Here is a 15,558-nt window from a genome sequence, read left to right on the forward strand (position 1 = left end):
ACTTATGTAAGCAAGAAAACTTTTGAGGGGTGTACAATTTTTTCAAAAACATCGTCATTTCGCGCGAGTGGAGAAAAATTTTTCGACCCAACGTTACTTTTCTACCCGTTCTTGAAGTGTACACTGTACTTTGGATGAGAAGAGGACGTACAAGAGGATTAAAGAAAATAAAAAGAGAAAGAAGAAAAAGAAACACTTCGTAGCGTCAACTTTTTTAGATAAACCCGACATTCCGACGGTCCCTTTAGAGCTGATTATTTAAGCTTTTGCCCGGGATTTTTCATCGCGTGTCAAGCTCAGAATTGTCTTTATAGTTGTCGGAGTAAAGTGTAAAGGGGAACATTTTTAGACATCAGGGCGTTGTATAATTTGACTTCCACGTTTATTGATCGCTCAAGTTCTCTTATACTGCAATTGGTGGAACGAAACTGGAGCATTGATGATTTAGAGATCATACGTAGGTACAGGGTCGGTACTCGGTAGATGAAAGATGAAGACGCTAACGAAAACGTTTCAATTATTTATAAACGTCGCTGGTTGTCAAAGGCCGTGAAAGCCGAACCATATTGTGGTAACGAGTCCAATTATAAACGGATGAGTTCTTATCAATAATAAAAGTCGCTTAACTCTGGAATTAAAATTGCATGTACTACCTTTTCGGAACGTTCGATTCTCAAGGAGTTGAGCGGTTGACACACACCGCACAGTTCGGCAACTTTTCCGCTCTTAATTGCATTTCCTTGTCATTCGACTGATCAAGGAAAAGACGGATCAGACGCAGATGAAGTGGAACTTTGCCATTCCGATATCGGGAAGTAGTAACGATTCTGAATTGCCTGGTGGACGGTATTGCACGAGTGGAAAAGCTGTAGGACAGAAGGTAAAGGTAACAGGGTAGGATGTATAGCGTGCATAGCTCATAGCGTTATACCGTAAAAGGCAACGATGGTGTTGCAGAACAAGCAAGCGACCCTCGTGTAACGGATGACGTATGAGCGAAGTTTTACGCGAGCATATTTGCCGGGGATAGCTGCGGAAACACGACTGTGAAGGTGGATACATTTATGTTGCATCGTACACATACTCTCGGGGAGAACAAAGGTCCACCCGTCCATCATTCCTGTGTCAGAGTTTGAAACTTTGAACTTGTAACGTAAAACTTTGGAAAACTTTTGCAAGTTTTGAGACCTTCATGCTAGTTTCAAACATCTGTAAACTAATGATTTGGACGAACCTGAATTTGGGAAGTGATATGAAAAAAAAGCTGGCCAAATCTTTGTATTTGACGATGTCATGCACTGATCTGAGGCGGATTGAAAAGCAGTGATTATTCAACGAAGTGAAACGACTGCTGGTTTGGCTGAAAATGAACTTGATCATCAAGGTTTGGTAGACTAGGATAAAGTTAGTCATTGAGCAATGTAACGAGAGCATCGTTTCAGATGAAGGACACAGAATTGGAAAATAGATAACTAGGATGGTTGACACAGAGGCAACAGAGCCAATGCCGTTACGATGTTGAGTGGATTTCTTGAATTGCTAAGGAACACTGCTAACATGAGGACCTTACGTTGACGTAATTGTAAGGTGGATATCGATTTTAAACGGATCGAGAGTTACAGCTAAATGACATTGGAATGACTAGGCGGTCTTTCAGCAGTTGGTTCTACGATATTCTGCATGTCTTGTTTGCTTAACTCAGCGTGTATGATAATGAGTCTAATAAACGTAATTTCAATCAATATAGAGTGTGTAAATTCTTGCCCTCAAATCGCGGAAAATAGCGCACTAACTGTTTTGATTTTTCTGTGAAGAATTAACATAAATATTGTTGAATCGATTATTTCATACGCTGTATCTACGTCATTTCACAAGAGGAATCGTGTTGTGAAAAGTGCTGGCATTGATTCTTTCTTGCACGATTCCGACGTAATTTTGCGAGAAAAATCGATTAGGCGCAGTCACAGTGGGCTGCGATCAGCAGATCAAGAGATACAGCCAAAAAACGAGAACCTGTGTTTTCGACATTTTTCAGCGGCTGCTTTTTCCTCCGTCATTTCTCTCCCGTCGATGCCACGCTCTTTTCGCTGCGTTTTCTGAGTTCCTGGTGGTCCAATTAGTCAGGAAAGGGTCATGATGATCGAATCCGAGACATAAAATTTTTTGGTCGAAAAAAAAGTAAGGCTAACCCCTTTGCATTTTTCGCCAAAATTTGAGTGATTTTGAAAAGTGCCGGAATAAATTCTTTCATGCACTATTCCGACGTAATTTTGCAAGAGAAATCGATTGGGCGCAGTCCCAATAGGCTGCGATCAGCAGATCAAAAGATACAGCCAAAAAACGAGAACCTGTGTTTTCGACATTTTTCAGCGGCTGCTTTTTCCTCCGTCATTTCTCTCCCGTCGATGCCACGCTCTTTTCGCTGCGTTTTCTGAGTTCCTGGTGGTCCAATTAGTCAGGAAAGGGTCATGATGATCGAATCCGAGACATAAAATTTTTTGGTCGAAAAAAAAGTAAGGCTAACCCCTTTGCATTTTTCGCCAAAATTTGAGTGATTTTGAAAAGTGCCGGAATAAATTCTTTCATGCACTATTCCGACGTAATTTTGCAAGAGAAATCGATTGGGCGCAGTCCCAATAGGCTGCGATCAGCAGATCAAAAGATACAGCCAAAAAACGAGAACCTGTGTTTTCGACATTTTTCAGCGGCTGCTTTTTCCTCCGTCATTTCTCTCCCGTCGATGCCACGCTCTTTTCGCTGCGTTTTCTGAGTTCCTGGTGGTCCAATTAGTCAGGAAAGGGTCATAATAATCGAATCCGAGACCTAAAATTTTTTGGTCGAAAAAAAAGTAAGGCTAACCCCTTTGCATTTTTCGCCAAAATTTGAGTGATTTTGAAAAGTGCCGGAATAAATTCTTTCATGCACTATTCCGACGTAATTTTGCAAGAGAAATCGATTGGGCGCAGTCCCAATAGGCTGCGATCAGCAGATCAAAAGATACAGCCAAAAAACGAGAACCTGTGTTTTCGACATTTTTCAGCGGCTGCTTTTTCCTCCGTCATTTCTCTCCCGTCGATGCCACGCTCTTTTCGCTGCGTTTTCTGAGTTCCTGGTGGTCCAATTAGTCAGGAAAGGGTCATGATAATCGAATCCGAGACATAAAATTTTTTGGTCGAAAAAAAAGTAAGGCTAACCCCTTTGCATTTTTCGCCAAAATTTGAGTGATTTTGAAAAGTGCCGGAATAAATTCTTTCATGCACTATTCCGACGTAATTTTGCAAGAGAAATCGATTGGGCGCAGTCCCAATAGGCTGCGATCAGCAGATCAAAAGATACAGCCAAAAAACGAGAACCTGTGTTTTCGACATTTTTCAGCGGCTGCTTTTTCCTCCGTCATTTCTCTCCCGTCGATGCCACGCTCTTTTCGCTGCGTTTTCTGAGTTCCTGGTGGTCCAATTAGTCAGGAAAGGGTCATGATGATCGAATCCGAGACATAAAATTTTTTGGTCGAAAAAAAAGTAAGGCTAACCCCTTTGCATTTTTCGCCAAAATTTGAGTGATTTTGAAAAGTGCCGGAATAAATTCTTTCATGCACTATTCCGACGTAATTTTGCAAGAGAAATCGATTGGGCGCAGTCCCAATAGGCTGCGATCAGCAGATCAAAAGATACAGCCAAAAAACGAGAACCTGTGTTTTCGACATTTTTCAGCGGCTGCTTTTTCCTCCGTCATTTCTCTCCCGTCGATGCCACGCTCTTTTCGCTGCGTTTTCTGAGTTCCTGGTGGTCCAATTAGTCAGGAAAGGGTCATAATAATCGAATCCGAGACCTAAAATTTTTTGGTCGAAAAAAAAGTAAGGCTAACCCCTTTGCATTTTTCGCCAAAATTTGAGTGATTTTGAAAAGTGCCGGAATAAATTCTTTCATGCACTATTCCGACGTAATTTTGCAGGAGAAATCGATTGGGCGCAGTCCCAATAGGCTGCGATCAGCAGATCAAAAGATACAGCCAAAAAACGAGAACCTGTGTTTTCGACATTTTTCAGCGGCTGCTTTTTCCTCCGTCATTTCTCTCCCGTCGATGCCACGCTCTTTTCGCTGCGTTTTCTGAGTTCCTGGTGGTCCAATTAGTCAGGAAAGGGTCATGATAATCGAATCCGAGACCTAAAATTTTTTGGTCGAAAAAAAAGTAAGGCTAACCCCTTTGCATTTTTCGCCAAAATTTGAGTGATTTTGAAAAGTGCCGGAATAAATTCTTTCATGCACTATTCCGACGTAATTTTGCAAGAGAAATCGATTGGGCGCAGTCCCAATAGGCTGCGATCAGCAGATCAAAAGATACAGCCAAAAAACGAGAACCTGTGTTTTCGACATTTTTCAGCGGCTGCTTTTTCCTCCGTCATTTCTCTCCCGTCGATGCCACGCTCTTTTCGCTGCGTTTTCTGAGTTCCTGGTGGTCCAATTAGTCAGGAAAGGGTCATAATAATCGAATCCGAGACCTAAAATTTTTTGGTCGAAAAAAAAGTAAGGCTAACCCCTTTGCATTTTTCGCCAAAATTTGAGTGATTTTGAAAAGTGCCGGAATAAATTCTTTCATGCACTATTCCGACGTAATTTTGCAGGAGAAATCGATTGGGCGCAGTCCCAATAGGCTGCGATCAGCAGATCAAAAGATACAGCCAAAAAACGAGAACCTGTGTTTTCGACATTTTTCAGCGGCTGCTTTTTCCTCCGTCATTTCTCTCCCGTCGATGCCACGCTCTTTTCGCTGCGTTTTCTGAGTTCCTGGTGGTCCAATTAGTCAGGAAAGGGTCATAATAATCGAATCCGAGACCTAAAATTTTTTGGTCGAAAAAAAAGTAAGGCTAACCCCTTTGCATTTTTCGCCAAAATTTGAGTGATTTTGAAAAGTGCCGGAATAAATTCTTTCATGCACTATTCCGACGTAATTTTGCAAGAGAAATCGATTGGGCGCAGTCCCAATAGGCTGCGATCAGCAGATCAAAAGATACAGCCAAAAAACGAGAACCTGTGTTTTCGACATTTTTCAGCGGCTGCTTTTTCCTCCGTCATTTCTCTCCCGTCGATGCCACGCTCTTTTCGCTGCGTTTTCTGAGTTCCTGGTGGTCCAATTAGTCGGGAAAGGGTCATGATAATCGAATCCGAGACATAAAATTTTTTGGTCGAAAAAAAAGTAAGGCTAACCCCTTTGCATTTTTCGCCAAAATTTGAGTGATTTTGAAAAGTGCCGGAATAAATTCTTTCATGCACTATTCCGACGTAATTTTGCAAGAGAAATCGATTGGGCGCAGTCCCAATAGGCTGCGATCAGCAGATCAAAAGATACAGCCAAAAAACGAGAACCTGTGTTTTCGACATTTTTCAGCGGCTGCTTTTTCCTCCGTCATTTCTCTCCCGTCGATGCCACGCTCTTTTCGCTGCGTTTTCTGAGTTCCTGGTGGTCCAATTAGTCAGGAAAGGGTCATAATAATCGAATCCGAGACCTAAAATTTTTTGGTCGAAAAAAAAGTAAGCCTAACCCCTTTGCATTTTTCGCCAAAATTTGAGTGATTTTGAAAAGTGCCGGAATAAATTCTTTCATGCACTACTCCGACGTAATTTTGCAAGAGAAATCGATTGGGCGCAGTCCCAATAGGCTGCGATCAGCAGATCAAAAGATACAGCCAAAAAACGAGAACCTGTGTTTTCGACATTTTTCAGCGGCTGCTTTTTCCTCCGTCATTTCTCTCCCGTCGATGCCACGCTCTTTTCGCTGCGTTTTCTGAGTTCCTGGTGGTCCAATTAGTCAGGAAAGGGTCATAATAATCGAATCCGAGACCTAAAATTTTTTGGTCGAGAAAAAAGTAAGGCTAACCCCTTTGCATTTTTCGCCAAAATTTGAGTGATTTTGAAAAGTGCCGGAATGAATTCTTTCATGCACTATTCCGACGTAATTTTGCAAGAGAAATCGATTGGGCGCAGTCCCAATAGGCTGCGATCAGCAGATCAAAAGATACAGCCAAAAAACGAGAACCTGTGTTTTCGACATTTTTCAGCGGCTGCTTTTTCCTCCGTCATTTCTCTGCCGTCGATGCCACGCTCTTTTCGCTGCGTTTTCTGAGTTCCTGGTGGTCCAATTAGTCAGGAAAGGGTCATGATAATCGAATCCGAGACATAAAATTTTTTGGTCGAAAAAAAAGTGAGGCTAACCCCTTTGCATTTTTCGCCAAAATTTGAGTGATTTTGAAAAGTGCCGGAATAAATTCTTTCATGCACTATTCCGACGTAATTTTGCAAGAGAAATCGATTGGGCGCAGTCCCAATAGGCTGCGATCAGCAGATCAAAAGATACAGCCAAAAAACGAGAACCTGTGTTTTCGACATTTTTCAGCGGCTGCTTTTTCCTCCGTCATTTCTCTCCCGTCGATGCCACGCTCTTTTCGCTGCGTTTTCTGAGTTCCTGGTGGTCCAATTAGTCAGGAAAGGGTCATGATAATCGAATCCGAGACCTAAAATTTTTTGGTCGAAAAAAAAGTAAGGCTAACCCCTTTGCATTTTTCGCCAAAATTTGAGTGATTTTGAAAAGTGCCGGAATAAATTCTTTCATGCACTATTCCGACGTAATTTTGCAAGAGAAATCGATTGGGCGCAGTCCCAATAGGCTGCGATCAGCAGATCAAAAGATACAGCCAAAAAACGAGAACCTGTGTTTTCGACATTTTTCAGCGGCTGCTTTTTCCTCCGTCATTTCTCTCCCGTCGATGCCACGCTCTTTTCGCTGCGTTTTCTGAGTTCCTGGTGGTCCAATTAGTCAGGAAAGGGTCATAATAATCGAATCCGAGACCTAAAATTTTTTGGTCGAAAAAAAAGTAAGGCTAACCCCTTTGCATTTTTCGCCAAAATTTGAGTGATTTTGAAAAGTGCCGGAATAAATTCTTTCATGCACTATTCCGACGTAATTTTGCAGGAGAAATCGATTGGGCGCAGTCCCAATAGGCTGCGATCAGCAGATCAAAAGATACAGCCAAAAAACGAGAACCTGTGTTTTCGACATTTTTCAGCGGCTGCTTTTTCCTCCGTCATTTCTCTCCCGTCGATGCCACGCTCTTTTCGCTGCGTTTTCTGAGTTCCTGGTGGTCCAATTAGTCAGGAAAGGGTCATGATAATCGAATCCGAGACCTAAAATTTTTTGGTCGAAAAAAAAGTAAGGCTAACCCCTTTGCATTTTTCGCCAAAATTTGAGTGATTTTGAAAAGTGCCGGAATAAATTCTTTCATGCACTATTCCGACGTAATTTTGCAAGAGAAATCGATTGGGCGCAGTCCCAATAGGCTGCGATCAGCAGATCAAAAGATACAGCCAAAAAACGAGAACCTGTGTTTTCGACATTTTTCAGCGGCTGCTTTTTCCTCCGTCATTTCTCTCCCGTCGATGCCACGCTCTTTTCGCTGCGTTTTCTGAGTTCCTGGTGGTCCAATTAGTCAGGAAAGGGTCATAATAATCGAATCCGAGACCTAAAATTTTTTGGTCGAAAAAAAAGTAAGCCTAACCCCTTTGCATTTTTCGCCAAAATTTGAGTGATTTTGAAAAGTGCCGGAATAAATTCTTTCATGCACTACTCCGACGTAATTTTGCAAGAGAAATCGATTGGGCGCAGTCCCAATAGGCTGCGATCAGCAGATCAAAAGATACAGCCAAAAAACGAGAACCTGTGTTTTCGACATTTTTCAGCGGCTGCTTTTTCCTCCGTCATTTCTCTCCCGTCGATGCCACGCTCTTTTCGCTGCGTTTTCTGAGTTCCTGGTGGTCCAATTAGTCAGGAAAGGGTCATAATAATCGAATCCGAGACCTAAAATTTTTTGGTCGAGAAAAAAGTAAGGCTAACCCCTTTGCATTTTTCGCCAAAATTTGAGTGATTTTGAAAAGTGCCGGAATGAATTCTTTCATGCACTATTCCGACGTAATTTTGCAAGAGAAATCGATTGGGCGCAGTCCCAATAGGCTGCGATCAGCAGATCAAAAGATACAGCCAAAAAACGAGAACCTGTGTTTTCGACATTTTTCAGCGGCTGCTTTTTCCTCCGTCATTTCTCTGCCGTCGATGCCACGCTCTTTTCGCTGCGTTTTCTGAGTTCCTGGTGGTCCAATTAGTCAGGAAAGGGTCATGATAATCGAATCCGAGACATAAAATTTTTTGGTCGAAAAAAAAGTGAGGCTAACCCCTTTGCATTTTTCGCCAAAATTTGAGTGATTTTGAAAAGTGCCGGAATAAATTCTTTCATGCACTATTCCGACGTAATTTTGCAAGAGAAATCGATTGGGCGCAGTCCCAATAGGCTGCGATCAGCAGATCAAAAGATACAGCCAAAAAACGAGAACCTGTGTTTTCGACATTTTTCAGCGGCTGCTTTTTCCTCCGTCATTTCTCTCCCGTCGATGCCACGCTCTTTTCGCTGCGTTTTCTGAGTTCCTGGTGGTCCAATTAGTCAGGAAAGGGTCATAATAATTGAATCCGAGACCTAAAATTTTTTGGTCGAAAAAAAAGTAAGGCTAACCCCTTTGCATTTTTCGCTAAAATTTGAGTGATTTTGAAAAGTGCCGGAATAAATTCTTTCATGCACTATTCCGACGTAATTTTGCAAGAGAAATCGATTGGGCGCAGTCTCAATAGGCTGCGATCAGCAGATCAAAAGATACAGCCAAAAAACGAGAACCTGTGTTTTCGACATTTTTCAGCGGCTGCTTTTTCCTCCGTCATTTCTCTCCCGTCGATGCCACGCTCTTTTCGCTGCGTTTTCTGAGTTCCTGGTGGTCCAATTAGTCAGGAAAGGGTCATAATAATCGAATCCGAGACCTAAAATTTTTTGGTCGAAAAAAAAGTAAGGCTAACCCCTTTGCATTTTTCGCCAAAATTTGAGTGATTTTGAAAAGTGCCGGAATAAATTCTTTCATGCACTATTCCGACGTAATTTTGCAAGAGAAATCGATTGGGCGCAGTCCCAATAGGCTGCGATCAGCAGATCAAAAGATACAGCCAAAAAACGAGAACCTGTGTTTTCGACATTTTTCAGCGGCTGCTTTTTCCTCCGTCATTTCTCTCCCGTCGAGGCCACGCTCTTTTCGCTGCGTTTTCTGAGTTCCTGGTGGTCCAATTAGTCAGGAAAGGGTCATAATAATCGAATCCGAGACCTAAAATTTTACGGTCGAAAAAAAAGTAAGGCTAACCCCTTTGCATTTTTCGCCAAAATTTGAGTGATTTTGAAAAGTGCCGGAATAAATTCTTTCATGCACTATTCCGACGTAATTTTGCAAGAGAAATCGATTGGGCGCAGTCCCAATAGGCTGCGATCAGCAGATCAAAAGATACAGCCAAAAAACGAGAACCTGTGTTTTCGACATTTTTCAGCGGCTGCTTTTTCCTCCGTCATTTCTCTCCCGTCGATGCCACGCTCTTTTCGCTGCGTTTTCTGAGTTCCTGGTGGTCCAATTAGTCAGGAAAGGGTCATAATAATCGAATCCGAGACCTAAAATTTTTTGGTCGAAAAAAAAGTAAGGCTAACCCCTTTGCATTTTTCGCCAAAATTTGAGTGATTTTGAAAAGTGCCGGAATAAATTCTTTCATGCACTATTCCGACGTAATTTTGCAGGAGAAATCGATTGGGCGCAGTCCCAATAGGCTGCGATCAGCAGATCAAAAGATACAGCCAAAAAACGAGAACCTGTGTTTTCGACATTTTTCAGCGGCTGCTTTTTCCTCCGTCATTTCTCTCCCGTCGAGGCCACGCTCTTTTCGCTGCGTTTTCTGAGTTCCTGGTGGTCCAATTAGTCAGGAAAGGGTCATGATAATCGAATCCGAGACATAAAATTTTTTGGTCGAAAAAAAAGTAAGGCTAACCCCTTTGCATTTTTCGCCAAAATTTGAGTGATTTTGAAAAGTGCCGGAATAAATTCTTTCATGCACTATTCCGACGTAATTTTGCAGGAGAAATCGATTGGGCGCAGTCCCAATAGGCTGCGATCAGCAGATCAAAAGATACAGCCAAAAAACGAGAACCTGTGTTTTCGACATTTTTCAGCGGCTGCTTTTTCCTCCGTCATTTCTCTCCCGTCGATGCCACGCTCTTTTCGCTGCGTTTTCTGAGTTCCTGGTGGTCCAATTAGTCAGGAAAGGGTCATAATAATCGAATCCGAGACCTAAAATTTTTTGGTCGAAAAAAAAGTAAGGCTAACCCCTTTGCATTTTTCGCCAAAATTTGAGTGATTTTGAAAAGTGCCGGAATAAATTCTTTCATGCACTATTCCGACGTAATTTTGCAAGAGAAATCGATTGGGCGCAGTCCCAATAGGCTGCGATCAGCAGATCAAAAGATACAGCCAAAAAACGAGAACCTGTGTTTTCGACATTTTTCAGCGGCTGCTTTTTCCTCCGTCATTTCTCTCCCGTCGATGCCACGCTCTTTTCGCTGCGTTTTCTGAGTTCCTGGTGGTCCAATTAGTCAGGAAAGGGTCATGATAATCGAATCCGAGACATAAAATTTTTTGGTCGAAAAAAAAGTCAGGCTAACCCCTTTGCATTTTTCGCCAAAATTTGAGTGATTTTGAAAAGTGCCGGAATAAATTCTTTCATGCACTATTCCGACGTAATTTTGCAAGAGAAATCGATTGGGCGCAGTCCCAATAGGCTGCGATCAGCAGATCAAAAGATACAGCCAAAAAACGAGAACCTGTGTTTTCGACATTTTTCAGCGGCTGCTTTTTCCTCCGTCATTTCTCTCCCGTCGATGCCACGCTCTTTTCGCTGCGTTTTCTGAGTTCCTGGTGGTCCAATTAGTCAGGAAAGGGTCATAATAATCGAATCCGAGACCTAAAATTTTTTGGTCGAAAAAAAAGTAAGGCTAACCCCTTTGCATTTTTCGCCAAAATTTGAGTGATTTTGAAAAGTGCCGGAATAAATTCTTTCATGCACTATTCCGACGTAATTCTGCAGGAGAAATCGATTGGGCGCAGTCCCAATAGGCTGCGATCAGCAGATCAAAAGATACAGCCAAAAAACGAGAACCTGTGTTTTCGACATTTTTCAGCGGCTGCTTTTTCCTCCGTCATTTCTCTCTCGTCAATGCCACGCTCTTTTCGCTGCGTTTTCTGAGTTCCTGGTGGTCCAATTAGTCAGGAAAGGGTCATAATAATCGAATCCGAGACCTAAAATTTTTTGGTCGAAAAAAAAGTAAGGCTAACCCCTTTGCATTTTTCGCCAAAATTTGAGTGATTTTGAAAAGTGCCGGAATAAATTCTTTCATGCACTATTCCGACGTAATTTTGCAAGAGAAATCGATTGGGCGCAGTCCCAATAGGCTGCGATCAGCAGATCAAAAGATACAGCCAAAAAACGAGAACCTGTGTTTTCGACATTTTTCAGCGGCTGCTTTTTCCTCCGTCATTTCTCTCCCGTCGATGCCACGCTCTGTTCGCTGCGTTTTCTGAGTTCCTGGTGGTCCAAGTAGTCAGGAAAGGGTCATAATAATCGAATCCGAGACCTAAAATTTTTTGGTCGAAAAAAAAGTAAGGCTAACCCCTTTGCATTTTTTGCCAAAATTTGAGTGATTTTGAAAAGAGCCGGAATAAATTCTCATTGGCACTATTCCGACGTCATTTCGCGAGAGAAATCGATTAAGCGTAGTCTCAATACGCTGTGATTATTGTATAAAATCATTCAACCGAAAAACGAAGAATCTTAACCGTTGATGCTTCTTGCTCTCGCAGATGACTCTTACATTGTTTCTGAACGTGGAATTGGTTTGTCAGGTCCACACATACCTATACAGTTTGAAATGAAAAGTCAATTTTTTTGCAACCACGCAAAGAATGTAAGGCTTGATTTTTAGATTAAGATTTCGAGATTTAGACTGTCAGATCTACAGAATAACAATTCCCAAGCCAGGTCGAGGTAACCTCGGGGTGCCTGATAAACCTGGGGTGTTTCTCGCGACCTACAACCGTCCGTATACCTACCTATCAATATTGCATTGCAGTTATCCCGCTCCACAGAATGAACCCCGTGATTATATTTCAACATCACGAGCCACGGAAATATTATTTCCATAGTCTGAGTCGGCGAGCATTCGTGGCTCCAATCGTTGGATCCTCGCAGTCGTGGCTTCATTGCGAGTTTCAAAATTCATCATTGTTGCTGGTTTTCCTCACGATCAACAAATTCGTACGAAAGGCAATGTCAGAGATTGGAGACAAGAAGGATAAAGAAGTTACTGAAAAGGATTGGAGAGAGGCGCTCTCACCCTCCGTCAAATCGCAGTTTAAACCCTCGATTTGGAGAGTTAGTAACAACAGCGAATGAATTCGAGGAATGGACATTCTTACCTGTATTCACCTTTACCGAACGTTTTTCCGGAGTTCCGCTTGTTCTGTAACAGGAGGTACGGAACGAAATTCACTCAGTTAATACGCCTATGGAAAACTTCTTTATTTCATCATCATTGTACAATTTACAACTTTCCAAAGATCAAGGTACTCAATTAAGTAAACATATAAGTGTATTAAAACTAATCACTTAAGAAAAATCATTCAGTAGACCAGTTTCTTTGAACATAACAAAGAAAGTACAATGTTTTTTGTAAAAATTACGATTTCTTTTACTTTTACATAGCTATGGTCATTTGACATTTCATCACCCACGCAAAGTTTATTGTTCTAGCAATTTTCCAGCTCCGTAAATACAATTATCCTTCAACTCTCCAAAGTCTTCATACTCCTTGTTCAATCAGCATGGAATCCTCTGCATCATCATCCTACGGTGTAGAGCAAAGGAACAACTGAAAATAGTGGAACACCGTAAATATAAGCGTCTTCTACATTCATGAAGTGAATGTTTATATTTTGCTGAAAGAATCGGTGATTGTACGTGTGTACACATTATGCAGATTGTATACTATCAATTATACATGCGCAACTGTGTGTATTATTACTATACGACTAACATTATTTGAATAAAATACATTTATCACCAGAAATCAATTGTGTATTGTTTTAACCCGAAAATTATTTCTCCCTCAGTTTTCCTTAACACATTTATCATCGCGGTCTCTCGCGTATATTCAGCTTAAACTGACGAGTATGATTTAACTCCGACAAATGTGAAACGCAGATATCCAGTCACGTTTTAATATTATTATGAAAGTGATTTATTTTTCAACGGTGCAGAAAGAATCAATGGTGTTGGCCTAGGCTCGGAAAAATTCCAGCTCTCTTAGTTTCATTGATGGTTGCATCGACGAGAAATAAAAATACAATTTTTTCATTCATTCATACGTTGTGGAAAATATATTCATGACAGTCGAAATATCGTTGCCAGAAAGAATTTTCATCCTTCAAATTTTTATTTTCTACAGCATGCGATGATTCGCGAGTTGAACCAAAGCAGGGATAATTTATTTACCGATCAACCGATGAACTATTTTGACAAATAATAGTTTTTTATCTCTTAAATTTTTATACAACTCCCAGCACCTTCTGGGATGAGGCAGGCCTTTCTGGGATCAACTACGTCGTAACTGAGACCCGTATCATCATCATCGGTGCAAGCTCACACTGTCCCATCAATTAATCATCACATCAGGTTCGCCCGTTTCTCATGTGTCCAGTTTATACGCGCAAGCAGTGCCATGGTCGCGTTACAAACCGGAAACAAACGTGTATTCAGCCGACAAAGTACAGCTTATTCATCTCGGCGTACGTAGTAGTTGCTTTGCTCTCCACAGCTTGCAAACTCCTAGAAAATCGCGACTTGACTTCGCTCAGCTAAAGCTTCTACGATGCAGGGCAGCTCCAGAGAGTGAATTCTTGATGGCCCAGCAGGGCGGATGTAAGGTATACCGACTGCTCCGGGATTGCAGAATGCTGGGCCGAAGTCCTGCATCTGCCTCCGTGAAAAGTGGATGGTTTGATAATAACCTCGGAGTCTTAGACAGCGGCGTAAATGAATCAAGTGACTTACGTTAGAGGAGCTGAGAATACTTCCAGCGAATTGTAATACTTGGTATTTTTTAGTGCTGCGCAAGAAACTTGAATTTGGATAAAGTGAGGTGTGTAACAGGAGCATGAAAAAAATCTGGCTCCGTAAAATAAACATTCCCTCTTTTTCAAGCTCGTTTGTTTTCCTAAGTCACCTTTTTCAAACAACACTTCACAGGTGGGTGATTTTCATCTGTTCATATCTTATGATATACCCTTAAATTCAACTTTTCCGCTAGTCGTTTTTAATCTGTCAAAGGTAACTAAATTTTAACAAATATATCCTCGTAATATTTTTTCAGCAACATTAAGGAATAGAAAATGCACTTTTCAGAGCTTATTTGCGTTAGAATAAAAATTTCAATTCCAAATGAGCCCATGCTGCGCCATATTATAGATGACAATGACCATTATTTAGATGAAAATAAGATTATTCTCCATGTACGAATTTATTTTTACAAAATTCCATCCGAGTTTCATTTTTTTTTTTTTTTTTGCATCAGCTACTTCGGCTGTATATGTTTCAGTATAGGTATAAGCAGTATATTTTGTTTTTCTACCGTGAACGAATATGAAGATGAATGACGAACAGCAAATTTATCTAGATGAAGATGAAAGTAAAAAAACTCTATTCATATTGTCTCTACGAGATAACATATGAGAGAAATTCATCCAAGACGATTATTTTACAGTTCAAATAAAGTTATGCAAACAGTGTGTTGCGCAATGATTTACGGTACACGAAGAAAAATAGATATAGATATAGTTTTGCTTGCCGTACAGTCTTTGAATATGTTCGTTCTTCGCGACAACTGAAAAATGTACTTCCGGTGACAAAATGAAAATGAGTTTTGTAGCTGTAAACAGAAGATCTGAGATGCGTGGTTGTTATATTTTATTGCGATAATTCGTGCTCTATTTTATTTCAAGGATTGTAATAACGTAGTAAAACGAAGAGCTATTCATTATAACATAATTCACAGCTGTAATTCAGTTAAACAGTCGCAGTTGTTCTACACATTCACTACAATACAAACAATGTTTAAATTATTACAGCACAAAGTTTATACATATATATGAGTGGTCGAGAATGCAAGTGGTGTAACTCAATTCGACCCAACTTTTTAGTTCAACGAAATTTGAACTTTGTTGAATGCGAAATGCAAATTCCTTTGTCCTGTAAAATTATATCAAACTGACAATCTCTCCTACATCCGTTTTACCAGGATGTCATGTAGCGTACATAACGAATGAAATATTTCTGGTGCAGGATTGAAGTTCCGCATTTGAAAAGTTCCGAAAGCGCCTAATTCCGAATTATTTTGTGGCGAAACTTGAAGCAAAGAAATCAAACCTTTACGGAACAGCAAAATTTCGAATGGTTAGAAAATGCGTGATTCCGAAAATTCAAGTCACGATTGAGCAAAGTTTCGAGAAGTAAAGTTTCGGTAGAGCAAAATTCCGAAAAATAAAGTTTCGATAGAATGAAATTTCGAAAGTTAAAATCTACTCGCACCGCGTAGTTTACTCAACG

The 15,558-nt window shown here is 41.0% G+C and overlaps 1 long non-coding RNA gene across 2 annotated transcripts in view; it reads right to left on the reverse strand.

Moving 5' to 3' along the window:
* Positions 1–12,493: 12,493 nt before the first annotated feature.
* Positions 12,494–15,558, reverse strand: part of LOC124294443 — a 51,975-nt gene continuing 48,910 nt past the window's right edge. For both annotated transcript variants that reach the window (XR_006904305.1, XR_006904306.1), the window contains exon 5: positions 12,494–12,826. This is a non-coding gene — a long non-coding RNA (uncharacterized LOC124294443). The remainder of the gene's footprint in view (positions 12,827–15,558) is intronic.

This window comes from Neodiprion lecontei, chromosome 5 (assembly GCF_021901455.1).
Source record: "Neodiprion lecontei isolate iyNeoLeco1 chromosome 5, iyNeoLeco1.1, whole genome shotgun sequence".
Lineage (NCBI taxonomy): Eukaryota > Metazoa > Arthropoda > Insecta > Hymenoptera > Diprionidae > Neodiprion > Neodiprion lecontei.